The 12,082-nt window shown below is 38.0% G+C and overlaps 1 long non-coding RNA gene across 1 annotated transcript; it reads right to left on the minus strand.

Annotated features, from left to right (window-relative positions):
• Positions 1 to 369: 369 nt before the first annotated feature.
• Positions 370 to 7,369, minus strand: LOC147577212 (uncharacterized). Its single transcript, XR_015240029.1, has 2 exons — positions 7,003 to 7,369; positions 370 to 6,769 (listed from the first exon to the last, which is right to left on the minus strand). It is a non-coding gene; the product is annotated as an uncharacterized LOC147577212 (long non-coding RNA).
• Between the last annotated feature and the right edge of the window lie 4,713 nt (positions 7,370 to 12,082).

The following is a 12,082-nucleotide window of genomic DNA, read 5'->3' on the forward strand; positions in this document are numbered from 1 at the left end:
AATGCTTTTTTTTTTTTTTTTTTTTGAAACTCCTAGGGTTCAGGTTTGTGGTGGTCCCTGGGGCGAACAAGTCACTGACTGGAGCTAGGGGAGTCTAAAATTCAGAACTGGGCAGAAGTGAATTACATTAAGCACTGAGAAGTACTTGGCAGTGCTCCACTATGGGAGAAGTTTGGAAAGGGGAAGGCATATGGGAGGGGAGTTCTGGAATTTTCCATTTTCTTTTATATGTATGCTATTTTGTCACTATGCATGTAAGAATAGATTTTAAAAGTTCATATTGTATTTCTCAGTAATCATTGCACAAGGCATTACATAAGTACAGAAAGAAAGCCACATGGAAAGCATAAAAGAAACTAGTGCCAAAACTACAGCAAAATATAACACTATTTATTAGCTTTGTTCTAAATTCACAAGAGTGGTCAAGAAATTGAGCTTATGAATGCAAATACCCACAATGGCCACATGAAAGATAAACAATTCAAAAGCAAGGCATGTCTTGTGAAACACACTGATTTGAGGTGGAGGGAGGGAGAAATAATGGAAAGTGTGTCTTGTGCCCAAATCAGAAGTTTTCAGGGGAATAAAAATGATTCAAACCCTTGTCTTTCTGAAATTCCTAATCTGATGATATCTCTACTTGAATACTTCGAGGGATGACAAATTCATTATTCTTTTGTACTAATCCTATTAGAGTTGCTCTGCTCCTTTGCTACACCTCTTTGTATTATTTTGTTTGTACCGATTGTTCTTAAATCACCAACATCTTAGAGTTAATATTGTACATCTTCATATAAAATTAAGAAATTTGCAACCGGACTCTTTGGTTCCTCAACACTATGTGCCATTGCTCTCATGCTTAACCTGCACACAGATTATAGACCTCAGAATAAAATGTTATGTTTTGATAAAGTAGTCAGTTGTCTTTTACAGAGATTGAGAAAAGAAAAAGGTAACTTTTATATTTACTCACATATGTATAATTTTTGCTTTTCATTTTTTCTTGTAGATAGAGACTTACCTCATTTCCCTTTGGGCTGGAGAATTTCTTTTGGTATTTCTTGTAGTATAGGACAACTCCAGACAAATTCGCTCAGCTTTTTTAATCTAAAAATATTTTTATTTTGGGGCGCCTGGGTGGCTCAGTCGGTTAAGCATCCGACTTCAGCTCAGGTCACGATCTCACGGTCTGTGAGTTCGAGCCCCGTGTCAGGCTCTGGGCTGATGGCTCAGAGCCTGGAGCCTGCTTCCGATTCTGTGTCTCCCTCTCTCTCTGCCCCTCCCCCGTTCATGCTCTGTCTCTCTCTGTCCCAAAAATAAATAAACGTTAAAAATATTTTTATTTTATATACATTTTAATGGTATCTTCACTGGATATAGAATTTTGGGTGAACAGATTTTTTTTTTCTTCCCCTACAATTTACAGTTTTAACCTCCATTTTATCTGATGGGATTCGTATTACTGGTTTTTGAGATGAAATGTGTCAGCTTTGGTTTTCTGCAGTTAGTTTATGATGTGTGGTTTTCTTTGTATTTATCCTACTTAGTTTCCTCTGAGTGTCATAGATAGGTAGGTTGAGGGTAGTTAAACTTTCAACCATAATTCCTTTAAATTACTTCCCAAACTGATTCTTGTTCTTTCCTTTCCTCCTGTGAATTCAATTAAATGTATATTAGACTACTTACTGTTACTTCATTGGTCACCAAGACTTTATTTACTTTTTTCCAATTTTTTTCTCTCTCCTTCTAAATGTTTATTTTTTTTTTTTTGAGAGACACAGAGAGAGCATGGGAAGAGGGGCAGAGAGAGAGGAGAGGGAGAATCCCAAGCAGGCTCTGGGCTGTCAGCACGGAGCCCAATGCAGGGCTCTATCTCACGAACCATGAGATCACGATCTGAGCCGAAATCAAGAATCCAATGCTTAACCGACTGAGCTACTCAGGCACCCCCCCAATTTTTTTCTCTCTAAATTGAATAATTTCTATGGTTTGCTTTTCATAATTTACTGGCCTTATTTCAATCTGTTGTTAAGCTCATTACAGATATTACATTTTTCAGTTCTTATATTCCTATTTGGTTCTTTTTCACAGCTTCTATGTACCTGCTGAGATTGCACACCTGTTCATTCATTTTGACCATCATTTTCTTTAAATTATTGAACATATTTATAATACCTGTTTACTACTCTGTTCCAATATTTGTTTCACCTTGGGATCTATTTGCATAGGTAGCTTTTTTTTTGACATAGCCACAATTTTCTGTTTCTTAGGATGTATATTAATTTTTTATTGTGTATAGGATATTGTGGATAATTATTGTAGAATTTCTGATTTTTGTCTTCTTTCTCTGAAAAGGATTAATTGTTCTCAGACATGTAGCTGAAGGCAGATCATCTTTAACTTCTGGACCTTTGGTTTATACTGTGTTAAGGCCAGTCTATCAAATGCCTGAAGGTTTTACCAAGCCCCACTATCCTTGGCAGTCCTCATATTCCAAACTCTGTTTCCTGGCACTGAACAGCAAAAGAAGCCTCTGTCCAGTCCTTTCAGCTGTTACTTTCTGCTGTCATCACTGGGGACTCCCCAGCACATGTATAGTTCAATGGTCAGTCAAGAATTACAGGGTTTTTTACAGGCAAATGTTAATGTTCTTCCCTCTGTATCACCTTACTTTCTGATATTACCCTCAATGCGCAGCCTGAAATCTCTTCACTGACATCACAAGTCAATAAAACTGAAGATTCTACTTGAGTTGTAGCTGCCCTGCACCTGAGGACTGGGGACTGTCCACAGGGAAATGGCTGAATAAACATGGATCTCACTCAGTTATTATAATTCTCTTCTTTTACTGGTCAAATCCTCTACAGTTTTAGACTGCTTTTGACAGCTCTCCAATGTCTTCAAGTAATTGTTTCAGGTTCATTATTATCCAAGGGATAGTTATTCCAGTACAAGCTAACTTATCTTTTTTTTTTTTTTTTTTTTTGAGAGAGAGAGAGAGAGAGACAGAGAGAGAGAGCCAAGTGGGGGAGGGGTAGAGAGAGGAGGACAGAGGATCCTAAGGAGGCTCTGTGCTGACAGCAGCAAGCCTGATGTGGGGCTTGAACTCATGAACTGCGACATCATGGCCTGAGCCGAAGTCAGACATTCAACTGACTGAGCCACCCAGGTGCCCCCAAGCTAACTTATCATTACTGAAATTCTAACTCTCACAGACTCATAACATTTTCAAGTATTTCATTCCTAGAGAAACCAACTATTATAAAGTTCTTTTTATTAAAATCTATATCCACAAGACATTCTTTGTTTTTGCTTGCTTCTACTTTTTGTTCCAAAAGATATTTCTTCCTTTAATTCGATAGCCTTTTAAGTTTTTGTAAATTGCTATCCACTTTTCCTTAAATATTTTCTTCTGAAGACTGAACGCTCTTTCTTTTTGCTACTTCTATTTTTTCATGATTGCAGATTCCTTACATTGAGATTAGCTTACTTAGAATTATTAATTACTTTTTAATAGTTGGTCTGATACTGTGTAACACAACGAAATATCAATAGGACCCTATGATTGAGGCCCAATTATGTTAGCTTTATGGGCATAGTAACCATTTCTAGTATATTTGTGGTGATTAAACCCCAACATTAGTGACCCTGGAGTCTGTCTTTTCATTGTATACGACAGAAATTTTACTTATTAGTATTTGGTAGATGATCTTTTATTTCCTGACCTCCGTTCTTTAGTCCAGTAAGGTCTATGCATAAGATATAAGGGAAATGGAACCCAAAGAATTTTAACAAAAGAGTAAACAAAATTCATAAGAAATGAGAGTAGGCTGGGGTGCCTGAGTGGCTCAGTCAGTTAAGTGTCGAACTTCGACTCAGGTCATGATCTCACGGTTCGTGGGTTCTAGCCCCAAGTCAGGCTCTAGGCTGACAGCTCAGACCTGGGGCTGCTTCAGATTCTGCGTCTCCCTCTCTCTCTGCCCCTCCCCCGCTCACGTTCTATCTCTCTCTGTCTCTCAATAACAAATAAACATTTTTTTAAAAAATGAGAGTAGGCTGAAGTTGGGGGCGGAAGGATATGAGCATGGTGGAGAAAGGCTTTTCCCAGCAGCTAAAGTATTCCTTGATTTTTTTTTTTTTTTTTTTTTTTTTTTGCCAGCAAATAATATTAGGTGAATTGCCCAGATTTCAATGATCATCCTCCTAGCTACTCTCAAAAATTTTGGAGTCAGAGTACTCCATGGCCCCTACAATGTTCATACATTATAACATTGACCGTGAAAATGAACTTTCCTTCCAACTAATCAGTGTAAAGAGTACTTGTGCAACTGGAAATATTTCTATTCGTGTGCAGCATTAGATACGAACAGGATGCCAGCAACAATATGCTTCAGGGTAAAGTTTCTCATTGTCAGATTTCTCCTTATGGATGGACTTGTTACAAATGTTGTGTTTCAAACTGACTTCTCTGGCACATTAACCAGGAAAAGTCAGTAAAAACAGAAATCCTTGTAATGAAATTGTTTCTCTCCAGAGTGCACATAATGGAAGTTTTTTTGCTCTCTTTGGAATCTTACCTGCTGACTTAGGGCTAATTTAGGGGGGGTCTCACCCAGAAACTCATTTAATGGCAATTTAAGAACACAATGTGGTTAGCCATTTATAGACAGTATCATCAAACCAGCTCTTTAAAACTACAGATATAGAGTCTGTACGAGCAACTGACTTTTTTATTTTAGAAAGAGAAACTTGTATTTTGCCTATATAATTTCATTTTCTTCATTAAATCCATTTAGGTCCACAGCTTTATGACTAAAATTAGAGGTAGCCTATTAAGGTTAATTTGAATCTGTATTTTGTTAACCTTTTGTGTTAGCTTTTTTCTTAGATTTTGTCATATACATTGACTTTTTTATGTCTACTTTTTTAACGTCTACATTTATGTCACTGATACAACTGCTGGGATAAATAAAGAATTTGCTAAGTTACCACTAGAGGCTAATTTCAAGATGAAAGAAATTCGTTAATTAATACTTTTGATAATTGTTCAACCAGCTAAAAATCCACTTAGACTGTCCTGTTATATAGCCACTTTTTTCTTTCTTGCCCAAAGCAATTAAAATGAACATTTGTGCTACATGTATGTTAAAAACAATGTTCATCATGGTGGTCCCATGATCTCTCTATAGTAACAAGCAGGAAAGGAAAATGTATGCACTTCATAAGTTTGATATTTGAGAACACAAATTTGTTAATGTTGTTTACCACTCCTTTTGCTAAATGCTCACATTCTATTATTTAAAAAATAATACTATAAATTTGCCTGAAATTGATATTGTAGTGTATTGTGCATTGAATTGTATCCCCCTAAAAGATCTTAATGCCCTAATTTTTGGTACTTGTGCCTGTGATCTTACTTGGACATAGGGCCTTTATGAATGTAATCAAATTAAAGTGAGACCATACTGTGGGCGCCTGGGTGGCTAAGTCGGTTAAACATCTGACTTTGGCTTAGGTCATGATCTCACGGTTCATGACTTCAAGTCCTGCATTGGGCTCTGTGCTAACAGCTCAGAGCCTGGCACCTGCTTCACATTCTGTGTCTCCCTCTCTCTCTGCCCCTCCCCTGCTCATGCCTGTCCCTCTCTGTCTCTCAAAAATAAACATTGACAAAAAAATTTAAATGCAACCATACTAAATTGGAGTGGTCCTAACCCAATGACTAGTGCCTTATAAGAAGAGAGAAATTGGAACACAGAGACAGACGAAGGAAAGCACCATGTGACAATGCAGGCAGAGATCGGAGTGATGTGTCTATAAAGCCAAGGAGCACCAAGGATTGCTAGCAACCTCCAGAAGCCAGGAGAGAGGTATAGAAGTGATTCTTCCTCTGAGTCTGCAAGAATGAATCAACCTTAATAACACCTTTTCTTCAAATTTCTAGCCTCCAGAACTGTGACAGAATAGAATTCTGTTATTTAATGTGATCTGGTTTGTGGCAATTTGTTAAAGCAACCAGAGAAAATTAAAATAGAACGTGTGTGTGTGTGTGTGTGTGTGTGTGTGTGTGTGTGTAAGATTTCTATAAGTCAATATTGCACTTTTTTCTCTGTGGAAATTGGGAGAGTTTGCCTTTCACTAGTTTTCTGAATGTTCACATGTTCTATGATGTTGAAAATATAATTGACAGTGGTTTCAAAGAAACATTTACATGTTATTTTGTGCCCATGGATGTAGTTTATATGATTTTAAAAGCTCATATTCAAGGTGCTTGCGTGGCTCAGTTGGTTGAGCACCAACTTCGCCAACCTGAGCGTGGCTCAGGTCTTATCTTGCGGTTTTTGAGTTCAAGCCCCGCATCAGGCACTGTGTTGACAGCTCAGAGCCTGAGCCTGCTTTGGATCCTGTGTCTCCCTCTCTCTCTGCCCCTTCCACACTTGCACTCTGTCTCTCTTTCAAAAATAAAATGAACATTTAAAAAAAAAAACTTAAAAAAGCTTGAACTCATTTATACCATCTATTCAAATTTTCTTTGATACATGAAGTGGAAAGTGGGTTGCATCTTCAAGAATACAGCAATAAAGAATGGAAAAGAATGACTGAAGTGTTTGGGGGAACACATGAAACCCTAATCAAAATTATTTCAATATCACCTCAAGGAAGCACAAATAAAAATGATTTATCAAGAAGAAAGAGAATTTCAATCTTATTGAAGTAAAATTATACTAAAAAGCATGGGGTGATTTTTAAAAAATATATCTCGGGGCGCCTGGGTGGCGCAGTCGGTTAAGCGTCCGACTTCAGCCAGGTCACGATCTCGCGGTCCGTGAGTTCCAGCCCCGCGTCCGGCTCTGGGCTGATGGCTCAGAGCCTGGAGCCTGTTTCTGATTCTGTGTCTCCCTCTCTCTCTGCCCCTCGCCCGTTCATGCTCTGTCTCTCTCTGTCCCAAAAATAAATAAACGTTGAAAAAAAAAATTAAAAAAAAAACATATCTCAAGGAACCTGGGTGGCTCAGTTCGTTAAGCCTCCAACTCTTGATTTCAGCTCAAGTCATGATCTCCTGGTTCCTGAGATCAAGCCCTGCACTGATCAAGCTCAGCATGGAGCCCACTTAGGATTCTCCCTCTCTCCCTCTCTCTCTGTCCCTCCCCCGCTCGCTCACTTGCAAATAAATAAATCAACATTAAAATAAATATTAAAAATATTTATATTTATCTACAAACAAGTCCACAAGGTGTTTTGCAGGAAGAGAGAATCTAGAACCAGAAAACTAAAAAAGTTACAGAAGATTTGGAGCTGAATTTACACAGTGAGGAATATAAGCTCATACTCCTACATAATTTGGAAAGCTAATAAATTCAACCTTTGGAGTTCTTTTTTTTTTTTTTTTAATTTTTTTTTTCAACGTTTATTTATTTTTGGGACAGAGAGAGACAGAGCATGAACGGGGGAGGGGCAGAGAGAGAGGGAGACACAGAATCAGAAACAGGCTCCAGGCTCTGAGCCATCAGCCCAGAGCCTGACGCGGGCTCGAACTCACTGACCGCGAGATCGTGACCTGGTTGAAGTCGGACGCTTAACCGACTGCGCCACCCAGGCGCCCCCCTTTGGAGTTCTAATAAAACAAAAGAGTCGAAGCACACATCAAATTGGTATTCTGTTATCATTTCATTCAACAGATATTTTAAAAGTATCCTGAGCCATCTCTTTGGGTTCCTTGGAAATCAAACTAAGGGACAAATAGTGGGGTAATGCCTCCATTTGAAAGCACTAAACTTAAATTGAAAAAACATTTTTTTTAATGTATAAAAAAACAGGAATAACAAACCTGATTCAGAAACATGTGTTCTCTCTGTCTTACATGTAGGAAGCCATGGGTAAAAGAGACTCTGGGTTGCATATAGGTGATAGAAATTTCCCTCGTGGCCTTAATGATGCAATAATTCCTGCCTGCTTCCCAACGAGCCTCCACTTGCTCCCACTGCACCTCTGTGTTATGGGATGCTATTCACTCTCATTATCAGTTCTTAGTTTCACATCTCTTTCACATTAATACTTTTCCACCTCTACTAAGCTCCAGGGGTTAGGTGAATATACCATATCTACAAAGAAAAGCAAAAAGAAATCGAAATCCTTGACCTGTAAAGAAAAAAAAAATGGGATTACTGTTATCTTCCATTTTTCAAAAATACCTCAATCTTGCTACACTTTCTGGTAGAGAAGGGCAGAGGAAGGACAGGGAACAGAGAGGCTATGTGACACAGAGAGGTAGCCTAAATAGTTTGTCCAGCAGTAGACAGTTGGAAAGTGTCTTTAAGGCTCATATTTCAATAAAAATGTAAATCTACGAGACAATTTGAAGAAAACAAGTCTCATTAAATTAGTACATTGATGGGGCGCCTGGGTGGCCGCAATCAGTTGAGCAGCCAACTCTTGATTTCGGCTGAGGTCATGCCCTCACACTTTGTGAGATCAAGCCCTGTGTCAGGCTCTGCGCTGACAGCACAGAGCCTGCTTGAGTCTCTCTCTCTCTCTCTCTCTCTCTCTCTCTCTCTCTCTCTCTCCCCCTCTATACCATGCCCAATCCAAGTGTGCTCTTTCTCCCTCTCCAAATAAATAACTTAAAGAAAAAAGGTTAGTACATTGATGTGTTCATTGAATTGTATGAGAAAGACTTTGGAAATAGTAGTCCATCATTTTACAGTGGAGGGAGATAATACATGCCTATTGGACCAAAGAATTAAGATTTCTGAATGCATGAGAAGTGTACTGAACAACACCACAAGAGGAGGAACACTATAGCTTCATAAGAGTACATCCAACAGACCTCCTGACTTTCAGTTTAATTTGTATGGAGTGTACCTGTCAGATGTACCAGAAGATGAAAACAAGTGCAGAAGTTTTGTGGAGAGACTAGTGGAGAGACTATCCAGTTGGGCTGCAGAAAATCTGTGCTGATTCTTTCATTAATTTGGAAGAAGTCTGAGCTAAGCCAAGCACAGCACTTGACACATAACTAGCCCTAAATTATTTGCAGAACAAAAGAATGAATCAAAGTAAGGAAGTAAAGAGGAGCACCCCTAGTTAAAATGACTGTTACTTGCTTGGGGAAGTTTATGAAATAAGCAACCAAGTTACATTAATTCAAACTATAAATTATTTAAGCTAAAGAGAATAGAATCTGAATAGCATCAGTTGAAAATTTATCTTTCCTGAGGCACCTGGGTGGCTCAGTCGGTTGGGCGTCCAACTTCAGCTCAGGTCATGATCTTGCGCTCTGTGAGTTCAAGCCCCGCATCAGGCTCTGTGCTGACAGCTCAGAGCCTGGAGCCTGCTTCAGATTCTGTGTCTCCCTCTCTCTTTGCCCCTCCCCTGCTTACACTGTGTGTGTGTGTCTCTCTCTCAGAAATAAATAAACATTAAAAAAATTATTTTTTTGTTCCTGCTTTAAATTTCATTTACAGTCTTAACAATAGATTGTTGTAAAGTACAACAAAATTACATCTTTATGTTTTGGAAAAAAACACCAAAAAAAGAATACAAACATTTAAGTTCCAGTTTGATCTGTGACAAACCTTTAAATCTTTATTCTTTAAAATTTTTTTTTCAACGTTTTTATTTATTTTTGGGACAGAGAGAGACAGAGCACGAACGGGGGAGGGGCAGAGAGAGAGGGAGACACAGAATCGGAAACAGGCTCCAGGCTCCGAGCCATCAGCCCAGAGCCTGACGCGGGGCTCGAACTCACGGACCGCGAGATCGTGACCTGGCTGAAGTCGGACGCTTAACCGATTGCGCCACCCAGGCGCCCCTAAATCTTTATTCTTATTTGTCATTGACATAATGCCAATGCTCCTCTTTCAAAGAAACTTTTGATGATTTAAGACTGAAGCTCCTATCAGCATAGTTTCTTTTATTTATTTATTTATAAGATTTTTTTTTAATTATTATTTTTAAGTAATCTCTACTCCCAACATGGGACTGGAACTTACAGCCCTGAGGTCAAGAGTGTCATGCTCTGCCTACTGAGTCAGCCAGGCACCCCAGCCCAGTTTCTTCACATCTGAATCTCCATGAATTAGTATAATCCTGGCACTTTAGCCAATTAATAAGTACTTGTTGAAGATTTCACAACTGAATAGTAATTCAAATGAAACTTTTCAGCAACATGGAAAAGAAAACTTCTCTTTTGAATCTTTCTAGCTCCTGGTTTGATTAATTCTGTGTTATACTTTTTCAGATTACCTGGCCATCATTTCTGAGCTGATAGAATCAAAAATGGCTGTCAAATTTACAAAACAATATTTCCTCCCAGTGTGAGAGTACATTAAAACATTCCTTACTTTGGATACATTCCTCTTCTAGGCTGTTTGGAAGCAGTGAATCTGTCCACCTATAAGAAAACAAAAGAATTCCCCACCTTTTAATCAAAGGATTCTTGATCTCCTAAAAAAATAAACAAAAAATGAAAGGTTTGCAGATATCCATAAATGTTTGACTCATTGAATGGCACCAAAAGAGAAATTTCAGTCAATGAAAGAGGAAGACACAGTTAAAACAGAGGGAAGAGGAAATGAGATTAATTCTGGAGTGCTAACAATTACTCCATTAAGTCCACTCCAATGGACTCCAATGAGTCCATTAACAGCAATGATAGCAAAACCAAAATGTAGGGCTGCTAAACGAACATTTTGGTAAAAGAAGTAAAATTTGATATGACCCCACTTGTTGAGTTCTAAAAATATATATATTAAAAATTTAGTAAACAAATTTTGATTGTTCTGTTTTATGACAGATTCCAGAGAGTTGAAATATACTATACAAAAATGACTAACCAATCAAACAAACTAATACAGTGTACAAAATCAGTACTTCAAGAAGAGATCCATTGACCGTGATGGAAACCACTCTGACTTCTAGGGAATGTTGGTCAACCATGCAGATGGCCAGATACACAGTCGCATCGAGTCTTGAAGGAAATACAGTAACCGACCCCTGGGTATGAATGTAAGAAAAGTGAACATCATCATCTCAGAATGAAGGCATTATGATTGTTTTTATTATTTGAATCAAGGGAAATATTTGGATTTACAATACTTACCTTTACTTTATGACTAAGCAAACTGCTGGATGTTAACAGGCAGAATCTAAATTATGTGAAGATGCCCTTTGCAAACATAAATATCTATCTCTGTTAGTGATAGATTAAGAAAGACATTAAGGTAAGAAAGCTGAGTGATGTGAACATTTCTTCTTAATTTGGATATAGCGAGTAAGTTACCAAGTTAAAGAGAAAGGGGTTTATAGAAATGAAATTAAAAAGAAATTATGTCCAAACCAGATTGAATCTTGCAGTGCATGAAGTGTATATCAAGAATCTATAGCAAATACCAGAAGAAATACGTGAAAAGCTCATCAAAGAATGAGAAAAACAATAAAGATTTGGCTCAAGGTTTCAAAGGGGGGAAAAGGAGTCAAAAGAAGTTTTTAAGAAAATCTGACAAAATCAACACTTGGAAGATTGTACTTTTCATGTAAAAAAAATAAAAATTTCATTAATTTTTGGTGTCCACCTTTCTATAAACTTACATGTTCCCTACTTAAAAGGCAGATACAGGTGGTAGAAACATCATGTTCCTGAACATCTGCAGAAAGTGGTAACACTTAGGAAGTAACTGTAGTCATTGATCTCTGGACAATGGAACCTGGGAAATTCTGCAGTTTCTTATGCTCTGTGTTGAAAACCATGAAACTGAGACTCCTACTAAACTAATACAATTACGTATATTTTGTTCGTAACCCTGAAACTTTACCTTTGAAAAAAAAAAGGCAAACAAAACAAAACAAACAAACAAAAACCTCTGGTCAAAGGAATGACAATTCAGAAATATGCTGTAAATTTCTCTCCGAGACAACTGATCAAAATGTAACATAGCACTAAAACAATTTTTTTTAATTTTCCATAAAGTTTATTTATTTATTTTGAGAGAGACAGAGACAGCACGTATGGGGGAGGGGCAGAGAGAGAGAGAGGGAGAAAGGGAATCTCGAGCAGGCTCTGTGCTGCCAGCGCAGAGCCCAG

Source organism: Puma concolor, chromosome C2 (genome assembly GCF_028749965.1).
Source record: "Puma concolor isolate L17-30 chromosome C2, mPumCon1.1.hap2, whole genome shotgun sequence".
NCBI lineage: Eukaryota > Metazoa > Chordata > Mammalia > Carnivora > Felidae > Puma > Puma concolor.